Source organism: Telopea speciosissima, chromosome 1, assembly GCF_018873765.1.
Source record: "Telopea speciosissima isolate NSW1024214 ecotype Mountain lineage chromosome 1, Tspe_v1, whole genome shotgun sequence".
Taxonomy (NCBI): domain Eukaryota; kingdom Viridiplantae; phylum Streptophyta; class Magnoliopsida; order Proteales; family Proteaceae; genus Telopea; species Telopea speciosissima.
In genome coordinates this window covers 37,603,485-37,616,114 of record NC_057916.1, presented here as the reverse complement: position 1 = coordinate 37,616,114, position 12,630 = coordinate 37,603,485, and positions in this window count along the sequence as shown.

The window sequence follows — 12,630 nt, the reverse complement described above, 5'->3', positions numbered from 1 at the left end:
TATCGTCAATAATCAATATTGGTGTCGATACGGATACAGTGAACTTCATCCATGTTCAAAATATAGTGAAAAAATATAATTTATTTTAAAGATTTGATGAAAAAAAATATAAGGGGAAAAGAAAAAAGATATAAGGGGAATATATGTCAATATATGATAGGGTATAGGTTTAAAACCAAGGAAAGAAATGTATATGCAAGGGTGATTTGGGAACTTACGTTGGAAGCATGGTTCCATGATCAAAGGAAACCCAAATTTTGTGGACATTAGACCCTAAACCCCCCCCCCCCAATTTGCATGTGTCAATTGTTGCATGGAACTCAAATAATGATAAAATGATACTTTGAAAATCCAAGAAGAATACCAATACAGTGCATGAACTATCATACAAAATATGTACTGTTGAGGGCGAAAACTGAAGGTGTGGCGCAGGCCATCAAATGCACCAATCTGCACAAAAAGAAAGAGGACACAATAGGTGAACAGAGGTTGGCCCCCCGGTATAATCCTCTGATGCCTAAGTCAGTTTTTGAGCAACCAGTCAAAGGGGAGAGATAGGTTCAAGAAGAAACGTAGAACCAGATCAAGGATCCTCAACTGTAGTCGAATCACTTCCAGAACTAGCTCTAAAGTGGTAGAGTGAGTTCAATCTGTCTTACCCGGAGTCTTCAGCTGATCTTTATAGGCAATCAGAAGGATATGCCATGGTGTGTCATGACGGGACATTGAGCCCATATGCAACCTAAGATTGGTTGGCTTACGTAAGCATGTGTTAAATGCAATACAGCTTATCAGAAGATAATTGACCCTTTTGGTCCCTTTAAGCACGCCTTCATTAAATATAGTCGATTTATAGCATGACTTGATATATTGAGACGGGATGTAACGGGGATGTAGACGATGGAGGTCTGTTCCCCGTTTCCCAATGCCGAATGATTGATAATTGCAACGTCCTGATGTCTACACCGTCCTGGTAGGTGTGTCAGGTATAGGTTTTATATCCTACGGGATATTGTGCTAGCCACCCCTGGTTCCAAAGGCTTCCATGAACTAAAATATTCCTCACTTCATACAAACCAACCTTGAAGCTTTCCACGTGTCACTCATTTGTGGAACGAACTTTTAGTGACACATCATGTAGTATGTGTTCAACGGTTAGGAAGATCACATCATCTCTCTATGTGATATGGATCGATAGGCTTTCATATGTGAGTCATACAAAAAGACCTTTTGCCTTGTAAAAGAGTAAAGGGGAAGAGTGCTCTCTCCGAGAGCATGGCCCTTGAATCAACACAGGGGACAATGGGAACACATGTAGAAGCATCAATAAGGGTGGGATTTTCACCTTTCAATGGAGAATGGGGCGGTCATTTCGCCCCATCTTGTATCGGGGCATAGGGACCACACTCCTAGACATTCTCTTTTTTCCTAAAAGTAAAACAATAGTGTAAAGAATATTCCATTAAGAAGCCCCAACAATATTCATGTGATAAATGTGACAACGAAAAAAGTCATTTATTTTCTTATTGGTTCAATTTGTTTCGAACCAAAATGCTAGAAAGGAAAATAAGATAAAGAAAAGACCATGCACACAACCGTTGGATGGGGATGAATTGGGTACACCATACACCTTCATCCCCCATCAGCTGTGTGCATGGCCATGCATCATACACTGCCGGGCACAAAACCTTTTGCCTAAATAAAAACTTTTACTTTTTTATTGAGCATAAGTAATGATTTTCGCAATTAAATTGTATATTTTTTAACTTTTATTTTCTAATGAATAATCTCTATAATTAAATTTATGGAAAAGCACGTTTTTGAGCCGTCACGGTAGGGTACACTAATCTCTATCTCCATTTCTCTCTTCCTCACCTGAAATGACATCATTGCCCACCTATTTACTATATTGTTTTTGTCATATATACCTCAGTGTGCTCTCCTATGTAGTTTGCTCAGAGAACCCTCTCCCTTAAAGTCATAGCATTTTTGTTCTCACTTCTTCTTGTTTTAAGTTAGGGAGAAAGAATGTTGTTTGGCTACGTAGCATACGCTAGCACCTTGTATGTCTATCTATATTCTCCCATAATATGAGGCAAATATGTCATTTCATAGGAGGGAAGAGAGAGATAGACATAAGGAGGCGCTAGCGTACGCTATAGAGCCAGGCAACGTTATTTCCCCAGTTAAGTTAAAACCAACAGAGCATCAGCAACCCCAAACCCTCAGTTCTAAGTATCGGTATTGAATTGTGCATATCGGTATCATTCGTGCCTAATACCGATACCTGCTTGATCCGGTATCGATGGAATGGTTCTTATTAGGGATAAAGTTGTTCAGAAATTTATTTTTTACTCAAAATTGAGGGCAACACTGTTTGATTCGGCCTGATACAGTTGATCTATATTAACATCGGCCACGGATTGGTCGAGACCAATACTTGATTTAAAATCTTGGGGTAAACGATAAATATATCATAGTTCAAGTAATCAGACTCATACCAGCTTCTTCGTAGTCTCAGTGATTTGTTGATTATGTTTGCTACCAAGAGGTCGAAAGTTCAAGGCTTGGGGGCTGGGAGCCTGGGATGTCACAAAGTAATTAGACTCAGGTGCAAAATCAATCGTCATCAATTTTAATCCAAATCAGGAAGTATAAGTAATCGGAAAAACCAAAATCACTGCATTGGATCGGCCAAAATCGGGCTAGTTGTAGCAGATTCCAGTCGAATCAGCAGGTCTGACCAATTCCTTGAACCAGTAAAAGAGATGCACAACTAGGATCCATTGAACGTTGGTAAATGGGCCCTTGTATGCAATTCAGGGTTGACATTCAGATATTTCCTTCTAATAATTCAAGAATTTGATATTCATACTATTAATGTTCTAGAGGGAAAAAGTCTAAACTGAAGATCTTCTCCAAAGGGCTCTGTGTGTGTGTGTGTGTGTGTGTGTGCGAAACAGGGGTAAGGCTACGTATATTATGACCCTCCCCAGACCCCGTAGGGGCAAGAGCCTTGCGCATTGGGGACGGTTTTTTTTTTATCATGGAAGAAAGTTCTCTTTGGGGGAGTGTACCGCCCACAACCATACACAGATGGGGGCAAAATGACCACCTCACCCCCCATGATGCCAACGTGTGTGCTCTCATTGGCCCCTGTGCCATGCTGCCCCCCCCCCCCACAAAGAACACCTACCCTGTATCATATAGAGATGTAAAAGGATCAAATATAGATCGGATATCCCTTAATGGATATGGATGTGAATCTAAATTTTTGACTATTCGTTTACATCATTGACTTGTGTAATCTGGACCTTCCTCCTCCTGGTGGATACGATTCACTCACAATCCAAGTCTCTCAGTTGTCTTAGATCTTTTCCTTATTCTCTAAAAGCTGTCGAATCTTCAATAACCCTCAAGATCATTAGCTACTTATTTTTTTATTATTAGCTAAACATATATTCAAATTGGATAGATTATGTTTTGGATCATCCAAATTCGGATATGAATACCCACTTACTAGATACGGCTACTGTTATACCCCCTCCCAAAAATGCACCCTATTTTTCATGGGCTATTTTGATTTTTTGCTTTGGTAGGTGTTGCGCCACTGCCAACTGTCGACACTTGTGACCTTGGGCCCTGATGTCAAGGGAAGGTTTTAAAAAAAGGAAGGGAATCACACTTGATAAACAATGAGACCACCCAAGGATAAGCTTTTAACCCGAAATATTAAGTGTACTCACCCTCCCTTTGAAGTCCCTAAAGTACGGAACGAAGCCCGAGGCTTGTTGAGGTTAAAAAGAGCCTCTTAGCAAGAATGGATTCTCATATGGATCCTTACCTGTGAGAATCCAACCAAGGATCCACCCTTGCTGTTTTTTTTCCTCTTATTGAGTCTTTGTTGATGGGACCACTTGCCTCGGGATCCGTACAAGTGTGTGATGTCCCCATGCACTGTGGACCCCATCTACAACCTACCCTTCTTACCCTTCTTGGTTGAATCATGTAGGTGAGCCTACATGGCTCATTTAAGGCTTTAATGAGTTTTAAGCCTTAAAAACTAAATTAAACGGTTGTGGGCCCCACCTAACCCTAAGTAGGACCCGCCCCTACTTGATTCTAACCTGGTCTAGGGGCACTAAGGCCAACTCACCCTAAGTGGTCCTTGTAATGAAGGTTTATAGGGGTTATTGATCGAGGCGTATGCATGTACGCTACCTAGGCCGAGTGGGACCTACCTACTCTACTTAACACTAAACTGGACTAAGAGTTACTAAGGTCTAATTACCTTAAGTACAGTGTGAATTACAAATTTACAGGGTTTAACTAGGCCATTTAAATACATGGAGTGAATAGTATTAATGGCCAGCCAAACAAGACTTTAGGACCATGGCACTTTAGAACTTTAATGAGTTGGAGCTTTGGGCTGCCATCCAAATAGGCCCACAAGGCCCATCTTGGGTTAAAATATATTTTTTTTGGGTTTTGCCTTTAGAATAATGGATTTTGGGTTTTAAGGGCTAAGGCAAACAGGACTTAGTATGGCACTCACTATTAATAGATTAGGATGGCCACTATTGGGCATTACTTAGCAACCTAAATAATTCATTGGAGAAGGAAGAAGGGAAGGGAGGAGGAAGCTACCTCTTGCTGTCCTCCTCTATTGAGCTCATCTCACCCTCCCCTCTTATGGTCCAAGCCAAAGGAAAAAAGGAAAAGAAGAAAAGGAAAGGAAAGAAGAGGAGACGAAGAAGTAGAAGGACAAATAGAGAAGGGAGCTCGATTGGAGATCTTGTGAGCTTGGAAGCTCAGTTGTGGAGCTCCTCCCTCTTGGCTAGGTAAGTACATGAAACCCCCACTCTTTCCCTCTTTGTATTTTGGGTTTTGGATGCCTATTGAGTTGGGATTAACCTAGGGTTCCACTTGGAACCCAAAGATTTGTATTGGTACTTTGTGTAAAACCCTTATGGGATCATTATTCATCCATGAAACCCCTTGACCTTCCCAAATCCTGTTTCTTTCAAACCTTAGATTTTGGTTCATGGTGGATTCAATCCATTGAACCCACCAATACCTCGGTTTAGATAGGTTTCATTTATCCTAGGAGACCCTAGAATACTTTCCCCAAGCCCTTGGGGCATTAAAATCCAAAGGAGATGGATTTGGGGAGTTCAAGCTTTGGAATTTTGGATCTGCAAGTGGGTGGACCCAGAGGTGACTCAGGCCAGAATCCGCATATGAGTCCATACCTTTTCTGTTTGTAGGTGGACCCAGAGGTGGACTTAGACTTGAATCCACCCAAGAGTCCGGTTCAGGTTTTTGGGGCATTTTGCCTCGGTTGGACCCAGGCACCATGCCTCCACTCAAGAGTCCACCTGGACTCTGTTATACTTCCTTAAGGCTTAACTTTTGGAGACCCTTTGGGACCCCACCTACCTTACCTTACTTGCTTTGTCACGCTTCTTTAGGCAATATTACTCTTACGATGAGGCTTATCATACGTTGATTGATGACGAACCCTAGTAAACGAATCGCGAACTAATAGGTGAGTGGGTGTGGATTTGATTTATTTTGGAAGTGTTTTGCATTATATTATGCTTGTATGTCATTTCTCATACATACTCATTCTTGCATTATTATAACTATATTTGTAGAAATTACGAATGTATGTGTTGTGAATTGGCTTGTCAATGCCTTCATCATGTTTATAATTGGTCTATCATGTGCCGTGTCATGCTGGTACCCGGGTGATAGATGGTATGGGACATTGATGCACCCAGAATACCTCTCAATACGATAATATCATAAAGCATCATGTGATTAGTACTATCATGTGGTTTGTCATGCACCGTGTCGTACTAGTACCCGGGTACTAGATGGTATGGGATGTTGATGAACCTGAAATACCTCTCGATACGATAGTTTCATATAGTACTGCGGTTAGGGTTATGTTCCCCTTACTACAACACTTATCAATAGGGGTTTAGGTGTTGGGTAACCAAGGCTCCTTGTGTGTTTGAGGAGGATACGAGGCCAGGTCAAGGATGACCATTGGTTATCAGGGTTTACCTCTGGGTGGCGAGTGGCTTCGACTGACGTGGGCCCCAAGGTAACAATTGAGGTTGCATCGCGATGATAAGATAAGTGATCTGTGATATTTTTTGAGTTATTGCAGTAGCAAGAACCTAGTGACTTAGACATATTTGCTAAGTGGCTAATATTGTTAATTAATTCATCCATCATGAACTATGTGTTATTGTTTGTGTGTTCTCCATCCCCTCAGTAGAGCTTACCCCTCTTTGCGTAACCTTTTTAGATGCGTTGTAGGTGATGTTTTGGTGGAAATCTCTGTGGCTCTTTCTTTTGGATATGTTTTGCTTGGTGTTGCTGACGTGCAATCGGTGATTTTAGTCTATGATGTTGATGACTGTGCCAATGGGGCACTTGGATCGAGATACTTATTTCTTTTGTTCGTTTTAAGTTTCCTCATTTGTATGGTATAAGCTCTATAATATTACGAATTTTTATCAGCTGCTATGCACTGCAACGCTGCTGTGCCATCGTGCGGTGCAGTAGCGGGCCCCACTATGCACACATGACAGCTGCTGCACCACACGATGCGCACAGCAATGCGTCCAGTACCGGAGCGGATAAAAATCCATAATATTACTGTTGTTCTTAGTTTTAGTTAATCTCTTGAGAAAAGATGTAATATATTAATTGTCTATCACTTAGACTTTTGAACTCTTTTATTATTGTAAATGCTTTCGCACTTTTGTATCTACATTTACTTTTATTGTAAATTGATTTCTTCCCGCACTCTGATGTACATATGAGTTGTATTGAGTTAACTGTGATTCGAGCCACTGCATCGAGATCCTGGCGGTAGTTTAGGATGTTGCTAAGCATCCTAGTCATACCAAAACCCTAGGGTGGGGGTTGGGGTATGACAGCTACCTCTAAACGGATATAGATGCAAATCAAATTCGGATTTTCGACTATATCATTTGCATCTCTAATATCATATTGGTTGTATTGGCCGATGTGTATCAATATCCGCAATGACCATTATCGATCACTGGTATCGACCAATACATTTTCTTTTTTTGAAATTCCATCCGACCCTTGATCAATGCGATACCAAATCGATATGAGTATATTAGTTTCAGTATCACCAAATACCAATATGACCTCTAATACCGATCCCTATAACCTTGTTCTCTTTCTTTCTCTTGTGGTTCCATGCCTCGCAACTTTACTTTGATGTACTTAAGGTTAGATGTATGTCAAAAAAAATAATGGGAAAAAGAATGCCCCCACGACTTGACACAGGAGCGCGTGAAATTAATGCTACACTCCTTGTGAAATAAAAAACCCCATATATATTGATGTCCCTATGCATGATCTCATTGGCCTTGCACTGGTGCAGGCTCTACATGACCAGACAACGATCTCTTGCCCAAAAATAATATATATGTAGTTGCATTTGAAAATATTTAAGGTAACATGTACCTCCCCTGTAGTTTTATCCAATTACAAGCAGCCCCTTTGTTTGAACAATTACATCCGTACCCATGAAGATTGACAGTGTTAGTGAGGTGTTAGTATTGAGATGTAAAAAACAACTTTGCCCCTTCTTTCTTTTTTTCTTTCTTCTTCTTCTCCTTGCATCCCTACCCGCCCCACCCCCACCTCTCTACAATCCTGCCCCACTAACGGGAGGAGTCGGGATTGGCCTCGACCAACTCCGATCTGATTCTGTTTTTTGAAATCGTGATTTCAGGCCAAGCTCTGTGGATTCAGAGTGGTACTTCTGTGGATTTTGAAATGGGTCTCAATGGATTCCAAGTCTGAATCAGGTGGATTCCTGATTGATTATCTTCCTTCTATCCCCTTCTCTTTCTCCATCACAAATCAGATTAGTTACTAGTTCTTTCTAAACCTTGTGCCTTCTATTTCATCACCCCTTCTAGTTCTGTTTTGCTTTTCTATTTTGCCTTAACATACTTCAGTTTATCAATCTGAGTTTCTGTTTATAGATCTAATTCCAGTTCTGATTTCAAAACTTGACATTCCTAATCAAATATGAAATCCTACAACAACTAAAATTCTCCAGATCTGTGATTTTTTAATCTGTTTTCTGTATCTGATTTCAGATTCTAGTTACTTGACTGAATAGTTACTTAACACCTTAATCGTATTCTATTCTGAAAGCCTAGAACTTGCCCATCGATTATGCAGTTCGAAGCCTTTCTACTTCCACTAGCTTTTCTACTTCCACTAGCTTTTCTCCATATCTTGAAATCTGGCCATCGGAAGTACATCAAACTTTGCAAGGCTGTACATCCAACTATAGTACTCTGCCAGACTTTCAAGCATTTTTGAATCCTTTTAACTGAGTTCTTGAAATTTCTCTAAAATCTGATTCTCCTAGCAGGGAAGGCGTGGTAAAAGGGTTGGACAGGGAATCTGATTTGGTGGAAGAAGGGAGGTGAAATTAGAGGTTTTTGACCAAAGGAGCTATTACTTGAATTAGGGTTTGAATTTGAAACTCCTGGTATTTGGATTTTAGAATGGCAGTTGAGTGGATCTTTAGGTTATAAGACAAGGATTGGAGAGCATCTGCAGAGTCGTTGGAGTTTGCCGGTGTTGCCGCAAAAAAGCCTTCTGATGACGTATGCAACCTGCAAGGTGGGAAAAGACAAAAAAGAGACTCGGAGCAGACTCCGAGGGGGGACTCTCCAATGCCAAAGTCAGTCCAGTGTACAGATAAATAGTTAGAGAAGGGGTACGAAGAGGAGTAAGTGAGTAAAGTTCTGAGTACCATACCTAGGTCCCCTCTTCCCTTTAATACCTGACGCAGTTATCAAGTCGGTTGGTAGCTTCCCAGTCTCCCACCTTCTGACACGTAGCAGTAGTGGAGCCGGTTATCTGCCTCAATGAGGGGGACGTCTGCTAGTGGGAAACAAGATTCTCTCCTATGTGTCATTGGTTCTAATGGCTCTTTGGGTCACGTTTGGAGTCAGTTGCTTGCCCCCCAAGGCAAGCTCTGTTCTGTGACACATGTCGTGTGATCGGCTTGGCTGCCTGGTGGGATCCTGCCATGTATCAACCGCTTCTTGGTCAGATATTTCTAGGTGTATCAGCTGGATTGGAGAGATTACTCCTTGCAGATCGCTAGAGAGGACAAGTTGATATATGTAAGTCGCCGGGGAAGAAAGAGGTGAGATGGAAGATGATGTTGGAACAATGGAACATTGAGGAGATGAGTTTGGGTTTTGTAATGTAAGGGTAAAAGGATAAACCTCACTAATGAAGGATAATATGGCCATTTATGAATTTTTTTACTTCAACTAATGGTTTCAACTTAATAGACTGGGGTGGAAACATGCTACAAAAGCAAAAAATTAAAGGGTAAATTACAAGTCACCCCCTAGTTTTGAAACGAAACTTAGATCACCCCCTGGTTTTTGAAAAAACTCAAATCACCCCTTCTACAGTAACGATGTTAGTCTGCTGTTAGTTATTGGTGTGAAAGGACTATTTAACCCTTGTACTAAAATATTAGAATTAAATTTACAATACTACCCTTCTTTCATCTTCAACATTGGTCAAGGGTAGTTTAGGAATTTAAATTTATTTAACTGGCTGACATCATCACTTAACAACATAAAACTAATAGCAGGGACTAGTTTATCATATAGGGGTCTAAACCAGAGGGTGATTTGAGTTTTTTTAAAAACCAGGGGTGATCTGAGAATCGTTTGAAAACCAGGGGGTGACGTGTAATATACCCAAAATTAAAATCAAAGAAGTGTGGTGCTGCAACAAAGACTTGTGCAACTTCCTTCACCCCACTGTCTCTCTTCGTCTTCCTTGGAACTTGGTTAAACTTTGTTTTAATCTTACTGATGAAACTACTAACTTCTCTAGTGTTAGTTTTTATCGGTGCAGTAAGGAGCTTTTGTACTACAAAGTCTTAGATGTGGCCTGTGAGATATTTACCAATCACTGTGCCATGACCCACTCTAAGCGTTTTGTAAATTCTACTGTTTATGTAATATATATATTTTTTTCTTTTCATCAAAAAAAATAAAACGTAATGGACTGGGGTTATTTGTAAGCCCCACCATAGTCTGAGGGAGGTCCATGTAATTGTTCAAACAATGGGAAGTTTCTTGAAATTGGATCAAACAATAGGGGAGGTACATGTAAATTACCCAAATATCATTAATAAAAAAAATGAAGAAGGATAAAGTATGGAATGATCATATTAGAGCAGACTTCGGAGTCGCTCTGATTAGTTACAAGCTCCGAGAAAGAAACGCCCCAATAAGGAGGAGTGTTATGATTCCGATTGAAAGAATTAATAAGCTAGGGGCAGACCCAAAATGACCATAGGGGGAAGTGGTCATGCATAGTCTAGGCCTTGTACCAAGTATGATCTCAGATAGAGCCTATTGGAGGGCAAGGATCCATGTAACAGACCCCATTTCGTTGAGATTCTCTCGACATGTTGGCTTGTGCCTCTTTCCTCTTATTATTTTTAAACTTTCATATTGCATATTTCATTTTTCTATGTATTTCCTTTTTTCCATTTCTCATTTTCTATTTTCATTGCTCCTCTCGTCCCCTACTTTCCTTCCCTTTTTTTGTGGTTAGAACACAGTTTTTCTTACTTTGTTTTATTTGAATCCATGTGGGCCAACTCCATTAAGTTGGGATAAAGCTGAGTTTCTTGTTGTTGTATCATCAATAAATAAAAATAAAAAGAAAAATTACCCAAACATTTACTTTAGAAAATGTAATTAATCGTCTTCCCTTAGCTCTCTCCCTTCTCACGTGATCAACATCTCCACCTTATACTCCTCAATAATCTCCAAGAGGCAACACCACTCATCTCTGTCAAATCCGCTAACGTATTTTTTATTTTTTATTTTTTATTTATTAATTAGTGCTTCTTTACTTAAAAAATAAATAAAAAATTAGTCCTTAGTAAGTGATATTAATTAAGGATTAAAAATCTGATTAATCTATAGTCTAATATACAGATACGAACGGAAACATCCGCCGTTCATTTTCATGATCACATCCAATCATCATATACTTCTCTCTCTCCACGATTATAATGACTAGATGATCCTTATAAAATAATAATAATAATTTGATGAAGAATAGTCAATATTTTTTTTTTTATGAAACCAACCAATCGAAGTATTGTGGTAGATATGAATTCACCTCTCGGCCACGAGCCGTGGAAGTGCATGTTTACGGTCATTCCGGGCAGCCGGGCATAGTATCCAATGGACCATGGCCGGCCTGGCCCATCAATCGTTAGTTAGGCAACAAGCCAACAATATGCATGATTCCCTGAAGCGACAATCTTTTAGAAATAAATGGAGCCAAAAGGTACACAGTAAACCATGGCCCACCTTGTGTACAAAAAAAATAACACATGGCCCACCTTGTTTGAGTCAGTTCAATTCGAATCGGCTAGTGCATGTATGGAATATAGAGTCGGGGTATTTTGTTTCATTTTTCACCAATATACAAATTATATGTCTACCAAAAAAAAAAACATATATAAATTTTGGGAAGCAGTTTTTTGTACGAGAGTGTGGCTTACACCAGCACTCCCATGTGTCTATCTCTCTCCTCCTTAAACCAAGGGGGCAGAGGTGTCTTTTCATATGGGAGGAGAGAGATAGACTCATGGGAGTGCTGGCATAAGCCACACTCCCGAACAGAGAACTTTTTCCCATAAATTTTATATTCATTAAGTAGGTAATTTTCTTGTTTACCAAAAAAAAAAAAAGTAGGTAATCTTCTTTGGGGAAATGTTTTCTGAATAAGCGGTCTAACCCACTCTTAGTAAAAACGCATTTAAAACACGTTTAAAATTTTGTTCCTGTTTCTTGAAGTTTTAAATACATTTCGCTGTGTACTTCTCAAATGAACAGAAAAAAACATATACATACTTTTAAAACGCGTTCATGATTAATTGAAACTAAAAAAATACCGCGTGTATCCTATGTGCAATTCACGTGTATAAAGTATATACCGATAAGGGAGCATAAGACTTCTATTTCCATGTGAGATGAGTCCTAATTAATATATAAAAATATCGAATCAATTGCTTATGTTGAAACAGTTCCTTGTGCAAGATTACAACCCATTTCATTTCATTTTTATGCTTAATTAATTGTTTTTTTATGAAACTTATAATGGGTTGTGAAATATATATTCATTAATGTTGGATATTATAGTTGTTTTGAACATTGATGTAGGGTTGATCCAGGGCTTGCTCTGGTGGTTCGCTACTCCCTTGGGAGAACTGCGTCAGGCGCTTGATCGGTGGTTCAAGTCTCCTTAACGACACTTAAGCCACATTTAATTGCTTTCCCAGAAGTGGAGCCTTTGGGTACCATATTTGACCCCTTGTGGATCCCCTCATTGCCTCCTTGTGGGATCCTGTTGAGGTTGATGGCCTGTGGGCCCTTGAATTGCACCCAAAAAAAAAAAAAACATGGATGTAGGTATTTAGATCGATAAAAATTCATAACAATGCAGTTTTTAAAAAGTAGAAAGTCATTTAATGGAGTATCTATGTGAAACGATGGACTTATC